Source organism: Bubalus kerabau, chromosome 23, assembly GCF_029407905.1.
Source record: "Bubalus kerabau isolate K-KA32 ecotype Philippines breed swamp buffalo chromosome 23, PCC_UOA_SB_1v2, whole genome shotgun sequence".
Taxonomy (NCBI): domain Eukaryota; kingdom Metazoa; phylum Chordata; class Mammalia; order Artiodactyla; family Bovidae; genus Bubalus; species Bubalus kerabau.
Window position 1 is genome coordinate 4,190,808 of NC_073646.1, and position 16,512 is coordinate 4,207,319.

The window sequence follows — 16,512 nt, forward strand, 5'->3', positions numbered from 1 at the left end:
TTCCCTGGTGGCACAAAATTCAATACCTAGTCATCATTTTTTTTTAACACAAAAGAAAAAGAAGAACTCTCAGCAAACTAGAACACCAAAGTAGAAGTGGAACTTCCATGGGCTTCCCTGGTGGCTCAAGTGGTAAAGAATCCGCTTGCCATTCAGGAGACATGAGTTCGATCCCTGATCTGGGAAGATCCCACATGATGCAGAGCAACTAAGCCCACAAGCCACAACTATTGAGCCTGTGCTCTAGAGACCAGGATCTGCAACCACTGAGCCCATGCACTGCAATTACTGAAGCTCTCATGCCCTAGAAATGGTGCTCCACAACAAGAGAAACCGCTGCAATGAGAAGCCCGCACGCCACAACTAGAGAGCAGCCCCTGCTCACTGCAATGAGAGAAAAGCCTTCGCAGCAACGAAGACCCAGCACAGCCAAAAATAAGCAAATAAAATTATATATGTAAAAAGAATAACTGACCTAGCAAATCAGTAAAAAGCACTCCTTCAAAATAAGAAGGGATTACATATATTCATAAAAAAAAAAAAAACTTTAAAAAAAGAAGTGGAACTTCCTCAGTCCCATAAAAGGCAACTACAGAAAACCTAATATCATGTTCAGCGGTGAAAGATTGAGTTCTCTCCTTCCTGGATTAGAAACAAGGCACAGATGTCCATTTTCACCCATCTTATGTGACTCTTAACGGAGGTCCTATCCAGCACAATAAAACACGGACAGGAAATGAAATGCAAACTTCACTTCTTAAAGAAAGAAGTAAAACTATTCAGAGATGACATAATTGCTTCTACACAGAATCCAAAGGAATCTAGAAAAAATAATAGAACTAATGTGTAAGTCTATTAAGGTTACAGGATGTAAGGTCAATATACAAAACTCAATAGCAAAAAAAAAAAAAAACAACTCAATAGCATTAACAAAAAATTGGAAATTGATATTAATGAATGATAACGTTTATGTTTTAAGTTAAACTACAGTAGTTAAAGCACTTATGAATAATTTGGACTTCAACTTTTTTTTTTTTTGGCTGAGCTGGGTCTTCATTGGAGGGAGCAGGCTTAGCTGCTCTGCGGCATGTGGGATCTCAGCTCCCCAACCAGGGATCAAATTGGAGTCCCCTGCCCTGGAAGGAGGACTCTTAACCACTGGACCATCAGCGAAGTCCAGCAATAATGTTTAAAATAGCATTAAAATATGAAATATTTAGGAATAAATTTAACAAAAACGATGTGCAAGGCCCATACCTTATAAACCACACAACATTTTTTTAAAAATTAAAAACCCAAATAAATGAAGAGAGATACTGCTATGATCTGACTGTTATCCCTCTAAAATTTATATGTTGAAATCCTAATGTGATAGCATTAAGAGATAGGGCCTTTGGGGGTGACTAGGTCATAAATGGGATTAGCGTCCTTATAAAAGAGACCCTGGAGAGTTCCCTCAACCCCTTTCTTTATGTGAGGATAAAATGAGAAGCCTGCAGCTGAAAGAGGGCCCTTGCTCAACCATGCTGGCACCCTGATCTCAGACTTCGCGCCTCTAAAACTGTGAGAAATAAATTTCTGCTGTTTGTAAGCCACTCAATCTGTGATTTTTGTTGTTGTTGTTGTTATAGCAAACTTAATGGAATAAGACCAGTACCATGTTCAAGAGCTAGAATATTCAATATTGCTAATATGTCAATTTTCCCCCAATTGATCTATGGATTCAGTGCAACCCCAGCAAGATTTTTAAAAGGGAACTCACAAGCTGGGTAAAAAATGTTTATAGAGGGCTTCCCTGGTGGTTCAGTGGTAAAGAATCCACCTGCCAATGCAGAAGACACAGGTTCGACCCCTGGTCCAGGAAGATCCCACATGCGCAAAGCACCTAAGCCCATGTGCCACAACTGCTGAGCCTGTGCTGTAGAGCCTGAGAGCCGCAACCACTGAGCCACACGCCACAGCTGTGAAGCCCACGTGCCCTCGAGCCTGTGCTCTGCAACATGAGAAGCCACCACCGTGAAAAGCCTGCACACTGGAACTAGTGTAGCTCCCTCTTGCCACATGAGAGAAAAGTCTGTGTAGCAACAAAAGACCAGCACAGCCAAAAATAAATAAATAAAAATTCAAAAATGTATATGGAAAACTAAGGGGAACTGGTAGCACGAAAATGTCACTCTGGCCACTGCTGGGTAGAAGGGATGGGAGTGACAAGAGGAGAAGTACGAAGGCCAATTAGGAGACACTTGTTGAGAGCCCAGGCTAGAGACTGTGGCAACAGTGGAAATGAAGATGGAGAAGATGGGCAGTGTTGAGAGAGGTTAAGGAGATAAATCCCAAGAGATTTTGGAGATTAAGCATGGAGGTAGGGGGACCAAGAAGAGTTCCCAGGACTTCCCTGGTGGTCCAGTGGTGAAGAATCCACCCACCAATGCAGGGGACACAGATTCGACCCCTGGGGGGGGGGGGGGAAGATTCCACATGCTGTGGGTCAGCTAAGCCCGTGCACCACAACTACTGAAACCCACTCACCACAACGAAGAGTAGCCCTGGCTCACTGCAATTAGAGAAAGCCTGCACACAGCAATGAAGACCTAGTGCAGCCAAAAAAAATATGAATTAATTAAAAGAAATGGTTTCCAGATCTCTTATTTGGGAAAATGAGTGCATAGTGAAGGCATTCATTGTGAAAGGGAACCCAAGAAAACTAGTTTTCAGATGTGAAATAATGATGTCCTCTAAGGGTTAAAGGGTCTGCTGACATAAATAAAAGGACGCACTCATTAAGAGACACTCTGGACCAGAGGTTCACATTCAGGAGTTATCAGCACAGACACAGCCACTGAAGACAGAAGTGGATACAACGCCCAGGAGGTGTATACAGCAGGAACAGGAGATCCAAGGCCAACCCACGGAAGTGTTCTAAGCATGTGGAGAATGAGTTTAATGGGGATAAAGTATTAGGAGAAACTAGTTTGGGAGTTACTGCTTTAGTCTTATTGCAATGGTAGCTTAAGACTCAGGCAAAGGAAGTGGAGACACTTGGACTGATTCCAGTGATATTTAGGACTTCTACTCAGGTATGGGCAAGGAGCTCTTATTGGATCAACCCTTCTGCAGAACACTACTGCAAATTCTGGACCAAACACTGAAAAAAGCACCTACTTAAAGGCTCTGGAAGGAAACCAAAAGCAATACTGGAGGGGCATCAACACTTGAAAGAATGGAACTGCATTAGCTACTTCTCATTTTTTATGGTTTTTAGCCTGAGGGAAGGCTGCAGTAACCACCATTCCAGATGGCTAAAATTCCAAGAGAAAACTCATAGCTTTACTGGGCTGAAGAAACAGAGGACGATTTGTGACAAGCATAGCTGCTGGAAAGGAAGGAGAGAAAACCTGGAAAGAACAGAAACAGAGATGGAGTGCTCCAAATTCTGTGTATAAACCGCTCAAATCTTTGGCTGACTCATAAACAATGCATGCATTGGCACCAAGTGAAGGCTAAAAGAACTGACCTGAGGTTTCAGCTGCTGCCCACTATGGGGAAGACAGAATTTGCAAACAGAATCCAGCCAACTTAAATGTTGGCTTAATAAAAACACTGTTCAGAGGAAGATAATGGGATTCAGACTCTCTGCAATATATCATTCACAGCTCAACATTATTAGACATATAAAAACATAGGAAAATGTGACCCACTTTCAAAAGAAAAGATAATCAATGGAGGCTGACCCCAAGATAAACAAGACATTAGAACTAACAGACAAGGATGCTACAACAATTATTATAACTTGCATTGGACATTTAGGGCTGCTGTAACAAATACCACAGACTAGATGGTTTACCTGCTGAAATTTACTTTCTCACAATTCCAGACGCTGGAAGTCCAAGATCAAGGTGCCATGGGGTGGTTTCTCTGGCTTGCAGATAGTTGCTTCATCTTTGCTATGTCTGCATAAGTCCTTTCCCCTGTCCATGCACATACTTGATTTATCTTTCTTTTCTCATAAGGACTCCAATATTATGGGCTTAGAATCTAACCATTATGACTTCATTTAAACTTGTTGTTGTTCAGTCACTCAGTCGTGTCCAACTCTTTGCAACCCCATGAACTGCAGCACATCAGGCCTCCTTGTCCTTGCTCAAACTCCTGTCCATCGAGTTGGTGATGCCATCCAACCATCTTGTCATCTGTCATCCTCTTCTCCCGCCTTCAATCCCTCCCAGCATCAGGGTCTTTTCCAATGAGTCAGTTCTTCACATCAGGTGGCCAAAGTATTGGAGTTTCAGCTTCAGCATCAGTCCTTCTAACAAATACTCAGGATTGATTTCCTTTGGGATTGACTGGTTTGACCTCTTTGCAGTCCATGGGACTCTCAAGAGTCTTCTCCAACACCACAGTTCAAAAGCACCAATTCTTCGGCATTCAGCGTTCTTTACGGTCCAACTCTCACATCCATACATGACTACTGGAAAAACCATAGCTTTGGCTAGATGGACCTTTGTCAGCAAAGTAATGTCTCTGCTTTTTAATACGCTGTCTAGGTTGGTCATAGCTTTTCTTCCAAGGAGCAAGCGTCTTTTAACTTCGTGGCTGAAGTCACCATCTGCAGTGATTTGGTAGCCCAAGAAAATAAAGTCTCTTGCTGTTTCCATTGTTTCCCCATCTATTTTCCATGAAGTAATGGGACCAGATGCCAAGACTGTAGTTTTTTGAATGATGAATTTTAAGCCAGCTTTTTCACTCCCCTCTTTCACATTCATCAAGAGGCTCTTTGGTTCCTCTTCACTTTCTTCCATAAGGGTGGTGTCATCTGCATATCTGAGGTTATTGATGTTTCTTCCAGCCATCTTGATTCCAGCTTGTGCTTCACCCAGCCCAGCATTTTGCATGATGTACTCCACATATAAGTTAAATTAGCAGAGTGACAATATACAGCCTTGACGAACTCCTTCCCCAATTTGGAACCAGTTGTTCCATATCCAGTCCTAATTGTTGCTTCTTGACCTGCATACAGGTTTCTCAGAAGGCAGGTAAGGTGGTCTGGTATTCCCTTCTCTTGAAGAATTTTCCACAGTTTGTTGTGATCCACACAGTCAAAGGCTTTAGCATAGTCAATGAAGCAGAAGTAGATGTTTTTCTGGAATTTTCTTGCTTTTTCGATGATCCAATGGATGTTGGCAATTTGATATCTGGTTCTTCTGCCTTTTCTTTTTTTTTTTTTTCTTCTGCCTTTTCTAAATTCAGCTTGAACATCTGGAAGTTCTCGGTTCACATATTGTTGAAGCCTGGATGGAGAATTTTGAGCATTACTTTGCTAGCATGTGAGATAAGTGCATTTAACCTTAATTACCTCTTTAAAGATTCTATCTCTAAACACAGTCAGAGCTGGGAATTAGAGCTATAATACATGAATTAGGGGGCACAATTCAGTTCATAAAAGAATTGTTCTCAAGGACAATATATATATAAAGATAGATAAACACACATTTAGAATACAGTATATCTCAGGACAGAGGACAGGTACAGAAACTAATAAAAAGAACCAAATGGAAATTCTAGAAAAACATAATTTAACTAAAAATTCATTTGATGTACTTGAGAGCAGATCAAACACTGTAGAAGAAAAGAAAGTGAACTAGAAGATAGGATAATAAAACTACCCAAACTGAAGCTTAGAGAGAAAAAAACAAGCATGAAAAAAATGACTTCAGTAACTTGTGGGATAAGATCACATGATCTAACATGAGTAATTGGGGTCTTAGAAGGAGAGGAAAGAGAGAATGGACAGAAAAAATTTTTGAAGAAATAATTAATGGAATTTTCCCATATTTGGTGACATACTCACAGATTCAAATAAGTCAGGAAAACCTAAGCTGGATAAGTACAAAGAAAACTACATTCAGGCATTTCATAGTCAAAGTGTTAAAAACCAAAGATAAAGAGAGAGTCTTGAAAGCAGACAAAGAAAAAGTGACACAATAGATATAGTGCAACAAGGATCTGGAAGACACTGACTTCAGGGGCAAAGGAAGCCATAGATGAGCCATGAACGGATGATACTGACTTCTTATCAGAAACAGTGGAGGCCAGAGGACAACAGAACACCATCTTTAGATTAAGAGGGAAGAAGGAATCTATCAACCCCCAATTCTGTACTCAGTGAAAATTCAGTGAAAATCTTCAGAGCATACATTGCCAGCAAAACTTTGCTATGGAATTGCTAAAGGAAAGCCTTCTGACTAAGGAGTAACTGTATCTCCTGGAAAACTGAATTTTCAGAAAGAAATGAATGATATTGATAATGGTATATATATGTGGGGAAATAGAAAAGAATATTTTCCCTCTTAATTCTGTAAAACACATGTAACTATTTGAAGCAAAATTTAAAGGGTTGTATTGATTGTGAGGTTTACGATGGGTGCGGATATAGCATACATGAAAACTAAAGCGTACAGGATGGGGGTAGGGACTAAATGGACCTGTACAGTTATAAGGTTTCTACATTTGGGGAGCAGTAGCATGGCATTAACTGTAAGTACACTGGGAAAAATTAAGGAGGCACAGCGCAATCCCCAGAGCATTTACTAAAGAAATACTACCCTGAGGTATCATTAAAATATTCAGTTAATACAAAAAAAGGAAGGAAAGGAGAAATACTGGAACAAAAAAAGGAAGGAAAGGAGAAATACTGGAACAAAAAAAGAAAGGGCAAACAAAACAAATGGTAAAATGTTATACCTAAATCTAACCATTGAAATAATTACATCATATGTCAATGACCTAATAAACACTAATTAAAAGGCAAAAGTGGTCAGAGATTATCATACTAAGTGAAGTAAGTCATACAGAGGGAGATAAATATCATATGACATCACTTATTTGTGGAAACTAAAAAACGATACAAATGAACTTACTTACAAAACAGAAACAGATTCACAGATTTATAAAACAAACTTATGGTTACCAAAGGGGATGGAGAGGGAGGGATAAATCAGGAGGTTGGGATTATCATATACACCCTCATGGCTCAGATAGTAAAGAATCCGCCTGCAATGCAGGAGATCTGGGTTCGATCCTTGGGTTGGGAAGAACTCCTGGAAGAGGGCATGGCAACCCACTCCAGTATTCTTGCCTGGAGAATCCCATGGACAGAGGAGCCTGGCAGGCTACAGTCCATAGAGTCGCACAGAGTCGGACACAACTAAAGCAACTGAGCAGCAGCAGCATCTGTTTGAGCACGTACCTTCAATTCAAATTCAATATATAAAATAGTTAATCAACAAGGACCTACTGTGTAGCAGGGAACTCTACTCAATACTCTGTAATAACCTACATGGGAAAAGAATCTGAAAAAGATTGGGCATATGTATTGTTGTTGCTGTTGTTGTTTTTGTTTTTGTTTAGTCGCCAAGTTGTGTCCTATTCTTTTGCAACCTCATGAACTGTAGCTTACCAACTCCTCTGTCCAATATGTATGTGTGTGAGTGCTCAGTTCAGTTCAGTTGCTCAGTCATATCCAACTCTGATGTGACGCCCTTTGCAGCACGCCAGGCTTCCCTGTCCCTCACCAACTCCCAGAGCTTGCTCAAACTCATGTCCATCACATCAGTGATGCCATCCAACAATCTCATCCTCTGTCATCCCCTTCTCCTCCTGTCTTCAATCTTTCCCAGCATCAGGGTCTTTTCCAATGAGTCAGTTCTTTGCATTAGGTGGTCAAAGGATTGGAGTTTCAACATCAGTCATTCCAATGAATATTCAGGACTGATCTCCTTAGGATGGACTGGTTGGATCTCCTTGCAGTCCAAGGGACTCTCAACAGTCTTCTCCAACACCACAGTTTAAAAGCATCAATTCTTCGGCGCTCAGCTTTCTTTATAATCCAACTGTCACATCCATACATGACTACTGGAAAAAACATAGCCTTGACAAGATGGACCTTTGTTGACAAAGTACTGTCTCTGCTTTTTAATATGCTGTCTAGGTTGGTCATAACCTTCCTTCCAAGGAGTAAGCATCTTTTAATTTCATGGCTACAATCACCATCACCAGTGATTTTGGAGCCCAGAAAAATAAAGTCAGCCACTGTTTCCCCATCTATTTGCCCTGAAGTAATGGGACCAGATGCCATGATCTTAGTTTTCTGAATGTTGAGTTTCAAGCCAACTTTTTCACTCTCCTCTTTCACTTTCATCATGAGGCTCTTTAGTTCTTATTCACTTTCTCCCATAAAGGTGGTGTCATCTGCATATCTGAGGTTATTGATATTTCTCCCGGCAATCTTGATTCCAGCTTGTGCTTCACCCAGACCAGCGTTTCTCATGATGTACTCTGCATATAAGTTAAATAAGCAGGGTGACAATATACAGCCTTGACGTACTCCTTTTCCTATTTGGAACCAGTCTGTTGTTTCATGTCCAGTTCTGACTGTTGCTTCCTGACCTGCACACAGATTTTTCAGGAGGCAGGTCAGGTGGTCTGGTATTCCCATCTCTTTCAGACTTTTCCACAGTTTATTGTGATCCACATGGTCAAAGGCTTTGGCATAGTCAATAAAGCAGAAATAGATGTTTTTCTGGAACTCTCTTGCTTTTTCGATGATCCAGCAGATGTTGGCAATTTGATCTCTGGTTCCTCTGCCTTTTCTAAAACCAGCTTGAACATCTGGAAGTTCACGGTTCACAAAATCCCATACCTACAAAAGGTATAATGAATTCCTACTCACCTATTACCTAGTTTAACACTTATTCACAATGTCATCCTATATTGGTTTCTCCTCCCCACCCCAAAGTATTTTAAAATAAATTAAGTTTTTCGAAATTTTAAGTGGCTATATTTTACCCAATAAAGGAATTTGTAAAAAAGCAAAAACACATAAATTCAATAAAACTTTTAGAAGAAAAATAGGAGAAAATCTTTGCTATCTTGGGTTAGTCAGAGTTCTTACATAAGACAACAATAGCACAATACACAAAAGAAAAAAATGATTAATTGGACTTCATTAAAATGCAAATCTTTTGTTCTGCAAAAGACACCATAAAATAGAAAAGCAAGTAATGTACTGGGAGAAAATGTTTCGAAAATACATTTCTGTTAAAGCTGCTTCTTGGTCACTTCATAGGCATAACGTTGTAAACAAGTTGCAGTGTGCTCTGTCCCCAGGACAGATCTAGAGAAGGTGCCTGCGTGGGTCCTGGCAATGGACTTTGAGCACTACAGGCGTTTCCAGAGTGCACGTTTCCAGATAAGCACCCAGGCTGCTATCAGGTCATGGGCTCTGAGTTGCCAGTAGACGCTCCATCCTATGGGAGAGAGCGTGACTGGAGGGCTTTCTGAAGTGTAGGGTCAGGACAGGGAATTCTCATGTCCACACTTTCCATTCCAGAGGATGAAAAGAGACCCACATCAAGGCACACTGCTGTGCCTATAAACTTGGAGAGATTGACAGACACACAGAAAGAATAGGTTTCATTCCAAGAGCCGACTATCAGAATGATGGTGGACTTCTCAATAGCAACCCCAGAAGCCAGAAGATGAGGAAACAATACTTTCAAAATTCTGGGGGGAAATGGCATCTAACCTGGAAATCTATATCCAGCCAAATTTCAAGAGCGTGAATATAAAGCCAACCTCAGACATACAAATTCGCCTATCCAGTAGTCCTCCTGTATCTGCAATTTTGCTTTCTGAGGTTCCAGTTATCCTCAGTCAACTATGGTCTAAAAATATTAAATAGAAAAATTCCAGAAATAAACAATTCACAACTCTTCAATTGTGTGCCATTCTGTGCAGTACGATGAAATCTCACTCTGCCCCACTCCATTCTACCTGGGATGTGAATCATCCCTTGGTCCAGTGGGTCCTGCCTGCTAGTCACTTGGTAACAACTCAGGTATCAGACCCATGATTGCCTTCTTGGCAGTACTTGTGTTCAAATGACCCTTATTTTCCTTACCAGTGATCCCAAAGTATAAGAAGACTGATGCTGGCAATTCAGATGCACCAAAGAGAAACCTAAAAGTGCTTCCCTTAAGGGAAAAGGTGAAAGTTCTTGATTTAATGAAAGAAATTAATTGCAAGCTGAGACTGCTACGATCTATGGGAAGAATGAATCTTCTGTCTGTGAAACTGTGAACAAAAAAGAAACAATTTATGTCAGTTTTGCTTCTGCTCCTTAAACTGCAAAAGTTACAGCCACAGTGCAGGTAAGTGCTTAGTTAGAAAAGGCAATAAATTTGCACAAAAAGATGTTTTGAGACCATATTCTCATAACTTTTATTACAGTATATTGTTATAATTTCTATATTTTATTTTTAGTTATTGTTGTTAATCTCTTATGGTGCCTAATTTCTGAATCAAATTTTATCACATGTGTACATGTATAGAAAGAACACAGTGTATATAGGGTTCAGTGCTCTGCAGGGTTTCAGGCATCCACTGGGGGTTTTGGGTAAGGGGCTCATGTACACGTAAGGGGCTTCACAGGTGGCTCAGTGGTAAAGAATCTGCCTGCCAATGCACGAGAAGCAGGAGATGCAGGTTCAACCCCAGTGTTGGGAAGATCTCCTGGAGTAGGAAATGGCAACTTGGTCTAGTATTCTTGCCTGGAAAATTCCATGAACAGAAGAACCTGGCTGGCTACAGTCCATGGGGTCTCAAGGAGTCAGACACGACTGAGCAACTGAGCATGCACACTTCCTGCCACTTCCACAGGCTGGTGTAACTGAAGCCAGGTGGTGTGGATTAGCTGCTCAGTCGTGTCTGACTCTGGAGACCCCATGGACTGTAGTCTGCCAGGCTCCTCTTCTATGGGATTTTCCAGGCATTATACTGGAGTGGGTTGCCATTTCCTTCTCTAGGGGATTTTCCCGACTTAGGGATCAAACCCACGTCTCCTGTATTGGCAGGCAGATTCTTTACTACTGAGCCACCTGGGAAGCATCAACTGACACCAGAGACCTGGTCAAGTTAGAGTCTCCGGACAAGAAAGGCAGCTTAGGAATTTCACTTTCTGAGTGGCAGCTCTCCTTACTAGGCACCGTTTCCAGAAGCTGGGCCAACACTGTCATCTTGGGCGCCACCCACAGTGGGGCTTCTGCTGTGGGGACAGTGGAAACCATCTTCAAGGTAGAAGGCACTGCTACCTACTTGCAGGCTGTGTGCCAGTTCTGTCTTTACAAAAGAAAAGATGCGCCTTGCACAGACCAATGCTGAGATGGGACCATGAACCAGAGCCCGAGTCACCTAATCCCCCGTGCCTAGTTAAAAACTACAGGGAAAAAAAAGACTAACCACAAACAAATTTGTGTATCACCTGCCTAGTTTTAGAAACTCAAATTTTTAAAAAACCATGAGAAAAAACGCAATGACCAAAGAGACCATTGTCTATTAAGGATGAAAACCTACTGAAGAACATCATCAGCTTTAACGAAGGGCCGAGGGAGTCACCTGGGCACCTACGATGACTCGTGTGTGTGCGGGGCCTATAGTGGGCTGGGTATGGATGCCAGGGTGGGGCTGAACTCTGCTCAGCCACCCCTGGGATTCCAGCAGGTCCCGAGGGCCAAGAGCAGGGCCCGAGGGGACAGGGCTTTCTCTCGTCCAATGCTGAGAGCAGACAGGCAGACGCCACACAACAGAGGCCAAGTGAGGAGGCACACGTGTGGCATGACCAGCTTCTCCCGACACGCGCTTGGTGCCGTGCATCATCTTCCGTGGCCACTGTGGTGACCATATGTAATTAGCACTACTGCCGCTGGGCCACGGTCAGCCGTGGGGACGGTTAGGAGTTCGTATAGGGGCCCCTCTCGAGCCCCCAGTGGCTGTGACCCAGTGTGATTTGGGCTTCAGCCTCTCCACTGCCTGCAGGGGACACGTGTGAACCAGGTGATGCTGACATGCTGATGGTCAGGGCTGTCCCCCTGGGGCTGGGACAGGCACAAGTGGACGCTGAGTTCTGGGCTGCATTGCTTAAAGTGGTCAGGGCCGCAGGGACCCTTCCATGATGCACCTCAGCCCCCAATCCCCTTTGGGGCTGAAGGATCTAGTTTCCCAACTGTGAGAAACGCTCTGGGACTTGCCCTTGACTGGGGAGACTTGTCTCATCAGGGTGCCGTCCCCTTCCTGGGAGTCTGCATCCGAGGTGGTGGACGCAGGGCTCAGCGTCCACTCCAATCCCATGGTGAAGGGCCACCTGCCGCTCCTGCTTCCTCACTCCCTGCAGGAGCCCCAGTAAACCTCCCACGTGCTCCCCTCCATCCCCGCGTCTGCTTCCGGGGGGCCCAGCCCCCCACCACAGCACCTGGATTGGTGTCCCGGGGCTGCTGCGGGACTCACAACACGTACGCGTGCTCCCTCACAGTCTGGAGGCCAGGAGTCTGAAGTCGAGGTGCCGCAGGGATGTGCTCCCTCCAGGGGCTCAAGGGGAGGGTCCTCTCTGTCTCCTCCAGCTTCTGGTGGCTCCAGGTGCTCCTTGGCTTGTGGCCACGTCGCCCCAACCCCTGCCTTTGTCTTTGCATCGTCACACGGCCATCTCTGTGTGTCTCAGATCTTCCTCTCCTCTCTTTTTTTTTTTTCATGCTTATTTGGCTGCGTTGGGTCTGAGCTGTGGCCCATGGGGTATGTGGGATCATTTGCTGCAGTGCAGGTTCTCTAGTTGCCCCGCAGCATATGGGATCTTAGTTCCCCGATCAGGGATCGAACCTGTGTCCCCTGCATTGGGAGGCAGATTCTCAACCACTAGACCACCAGAGAAGTCCCTATCTCCTTTCTTATAAGGGTATTTGTCACTGGGAGTCAGGGCCAACCCTGATAATCCAGCATGAGCTCACTTCAAGATCTTTACCTCAGCGACACCTGCAGAGATCTTTATTCCAAATCAGGTCACAGTCTGAGATGCCAGGTGGGCATAACTTTGGGGGCTCCAGTTAAGCTCCTGCGGCAGCCAGGCTTCCATTTCTTTGGCAACAGGAAGAGCAAATTGTGAACTCCCAGGAGGGCAGGGGTCTCTGGTACATTCGTACCAAGGGCTCCAGGGGCCCCTCAGAAGTGATACAGCACGAACAGCCCCATCCGCCACTATCCTATAATGATGGCCGTGAGGGCAACACAGAGCATGAGGGAACGCAGACCCCACCCGCCCGCCAGCACCTCCACAGCTGCAGCCACTGGGAGAGCGTCTGCCCATACCCCTAGCATGCCAGCACAGGCGATGCGGGGATATCACTCGTGGTCGGAGGAGAGAGAAGAGGTGTGACAGTATGGACAACTTTGGAAACAGCTTATTGAGGAAAAAGAATAACCATCTTCTGGGCACACTTTCCCAGTTAAAGTCCAAAATCCTTCAGTGGGACCAAGCCAGTCTCAGGAACCCTCCCCGGTAACACGGCCCTGAGTTTCCAGCTGAGAGACTGTGCCAGGCGACACCAGACTCCACTGGTAAGTCCAACCACTTCTCACAAAGCGGAGAACGTGCTGTTTAAAGGAACATCCCTTGTGACGTTCTTCCTTGCTAATTTGTAGTCTGGTGTCTTGGAAAGTGGCCTCGTTTGGGCCAGTATTTGGATTCTGGACACTCTGCTCTGCCCCAAGGACCCCAAGATGCTCAGAAGTCAACCTGGAGCTGGGATGGGAGGCACCCCGGCGGCCTCTTGACCCCCGTCCTCCAGGGAAGCCAGACGATGCGGCAGGACTAAGGCCACTGGAGGTGAGATGCAGGGATCTCAAAAGGCAGGAACTGAGGGGGACAAACCCCTGCAGGGAGGACGCAGGGTGACTATTGAGAGTGAGATGTGATCTGGCACGCTGGATGAGGGGTGGCTCCCCAGAAAACCTTTGAGCTCAGAGGTGCCGAGGATATGAAGTCAACTGTGTGGAGCTCTTTCCTTCTGCCCACCCTGCTCCCCTCTGTGATGTTTGCGAGTATTTGGGGGCAGGGGGAGGGAAGTATCACAGGACGAGTCTGAGCCGCATTCTGGGACTTGTGGCTCCTCTGTGGTCGCATGAGGCCACTCTTGCCACGTCCTCAAGGTTGTCTTGAGGTCCAGAGGAGGTGATGAAGGGACTCCAGCAGGGCTGGTCAGCTCATCCTTGGGCTTTGCGACCCACTGACTGGGGTAAGCTGGGTTCTCAGAGCCTCTGCCATGCACTGTAGAGGAGCATCACTGAGCAGCGTGTATCATGATCATGGGGAGCAACGGACTCAGCGCCTGGCACCCCGCGTAGCTGCGAGCAAACTCCTTCCCTCCTGAAGGCCAGTGGCACCGGGCAGCCCAGAGGACACCACGGAAGTAGGGATGGAGGGCGGACTGCTTTCACGTCGCCGGGCGGGTGGCCACAGTTAGCTTAGTTTAACTGAGTTACACCTTACTTGGCTGTAAGGTGCCCAGGTGGGGCCGGGGAACTGTGAGGGGTGCCTGGATCATCACCTTATGGCATGTTATGGTTTTTAACTCACTTTGAGGCACACAGGTGTTTAACAACTTGCCTAAGGCCAGTCCCAGCTAAAGCTGCCGAGTGATGCCTACTTGGGGCTCTAAACAAGGGTTACAGTCACGTTTGGTCCACATGACTCATGATGCACAGAAGCTCTTAAAATGCTGCATACATGGTTTGGCCTTCACACATCCACGCACAGATGCTGGGCCTTCTCTGTGTCCTGGAGATGAAGAGTGAGGGCTTTGAGGCAGAAAGCCGGCGAGCAGGGATTCTGGTGCTAACTCTATTAGCGCCATGACGAGCCTTGGCGCCCCAAACACAGGCTGGAGGGTGCTTTGTCGCAGGGAGTGGATCAGATGGGAGCAGACCTGCGTCCTTCCGGCTCACTGGGGTAGGGGTGGGGCTTGACTTTGGGCAGGTGGACCCAGGGCCAGGATCCAGAACTCCCAGGTCCTTGGTCACTCTCTCCTGCAACCTGGTGGCCTCCATTCTCCCTGATGCCCCTCTGTTCCTCTTGACACTTCTCTCTACTGCCCCCTCCCCCCGCCACACACACAACTAGCCATGAACTTCGACAGATGTCTCTGTTCTCACTTAACTGCTCCGGACACTACCAAATAGCCACAGGTACACCAGGGCACACATGCTCTCCTGAAGGTCAGGGCGTGCTTGGCCTACTTAGACAGTGAGGTGCTCTCTGGAGGGTACACATGCTTCTAGGGAAAATACACAAATTGGCCATAAGGATGGAGGTGAGGTCTGAGGCAGGTCAGCCTGCTTTCTCCTGACCCTCATCGGTTTCTGCTTTGCCCCCAGTAAAAGCCCCAACTCCCTCCCTCCCTCTGTGTCCAGACCACCCAGAGTGCAACCTGAAGGTCAGTTAGAGCATGAGTAGATACTGATGGGCTCATGGCATCCCCTGATGGGAGGGGCAGCCAGCCCCATAAACGCATTCCCATGGCCAGCACCGTGATGTCCAGTGTATGGAGTGGGGCCACCGTTCTGAATGGTGATGAATTCGGACAGCTGATGCCCACTGAGCACTGGCTATGTACCAAGACCGAGTGTAGCACTTCCCACACCTTATTGGGTTTAATTGTCTCAACAGCCCTGGGGAGTAGACACTTGTTCCCATTTTACAAATGGATCACTCGGAAACTTGTTTGAGGGCAGGCCCAGCTGACCCAGAAGTCAGAGCATCTGATCCCATTGCTGCAGAGGCAGTTCCTCAGGGACGTGGGCTCCCCAGGGCGTGAATCTGCTCTTAATTGCAGAGTTGGGAGTGACCAAACGAGTTCTATCACATACCATCCCCGAAATGCCCTGGAAGACTCCACAAGCACCTCCTGCTGCAGCAAAAGGAAGACACAGCAGCCTCTGGACCCACTGTCCCATCCTAGCCCCACTCTGTTGAGCACCCTGGGGGGTTGGCCCCTCCAGGCCGTGAGCAGCCCTGACCCTGACCGCGAATGGTTGGGCAGCATCTGGACTCATGCTTACGTCTAAAGCCTGGACACAAACTCCCTGCCCCAGTAGGGAAATCTTAGCTTGGGGCCTAGGCTGGGCCCATAACTGGACTTAGACATTTTTGGAAACATAAGTTTGAGCTGATGGGTCTGGCTCTACCAGAAGCTAGCTGCTGAGGCCAAGAAATGTCTGGAAAAGTTACCCTCAGCATCATGGCACCAGAGGAAGGACTCAGGCTCTGGAGATCTGAGTTCTAATCACATGCCTGCCACTTCCTATAGTGTGATGCAGGGAAAGTTCATTCAAGATTCCCAGCCTGGGAATATAAGTTGGTGCAGCCACTATGGAAAACAGTGTGGAGGTTCCTCAGAAAACCGAAAGTAGAATTACCATACGATCCAGCAATCCCACTCCTGGGCATACACCAGGACAAAACTATAACTCGGGGAGATGCATGCACCTCTATGTTCATAGCAGCACTATTCACGATAGCCAAGATGTGGACACAACCTAAATGTCTACTGACGGATGAATGGATGAACAAGATGTGGTGCATACACACAACGGAATACTACTCAGCCATAAAAAAGAATGGAATAATACCAC

The 16,512-nt window shown here is 45.7% G+C and overlaps 1 long non-coding RNA gene across 1 annotated transcript in view; it reads right to left on the minus strand.

Moving 5' to 3' along the window:
- Positions 1 to 5,165: 5,165 nt before the first annotated feature.
- LOC129637397 (uncharacterized) overlaps positions 5,166 to 16,512 on the minus strand; it is a 33,453-nt gene continuing 22,106 nt past the window's right edge. The window contains exon 3 of the long non-coding RNA XR_008707456.1: positions 5,166 to 5,288. This is a non-coding gene — a long non-coding RNA (uncharacterized LOC129637397). The remainder of the gene's footprint in view (positions 5,289 to 16,512) is intronic.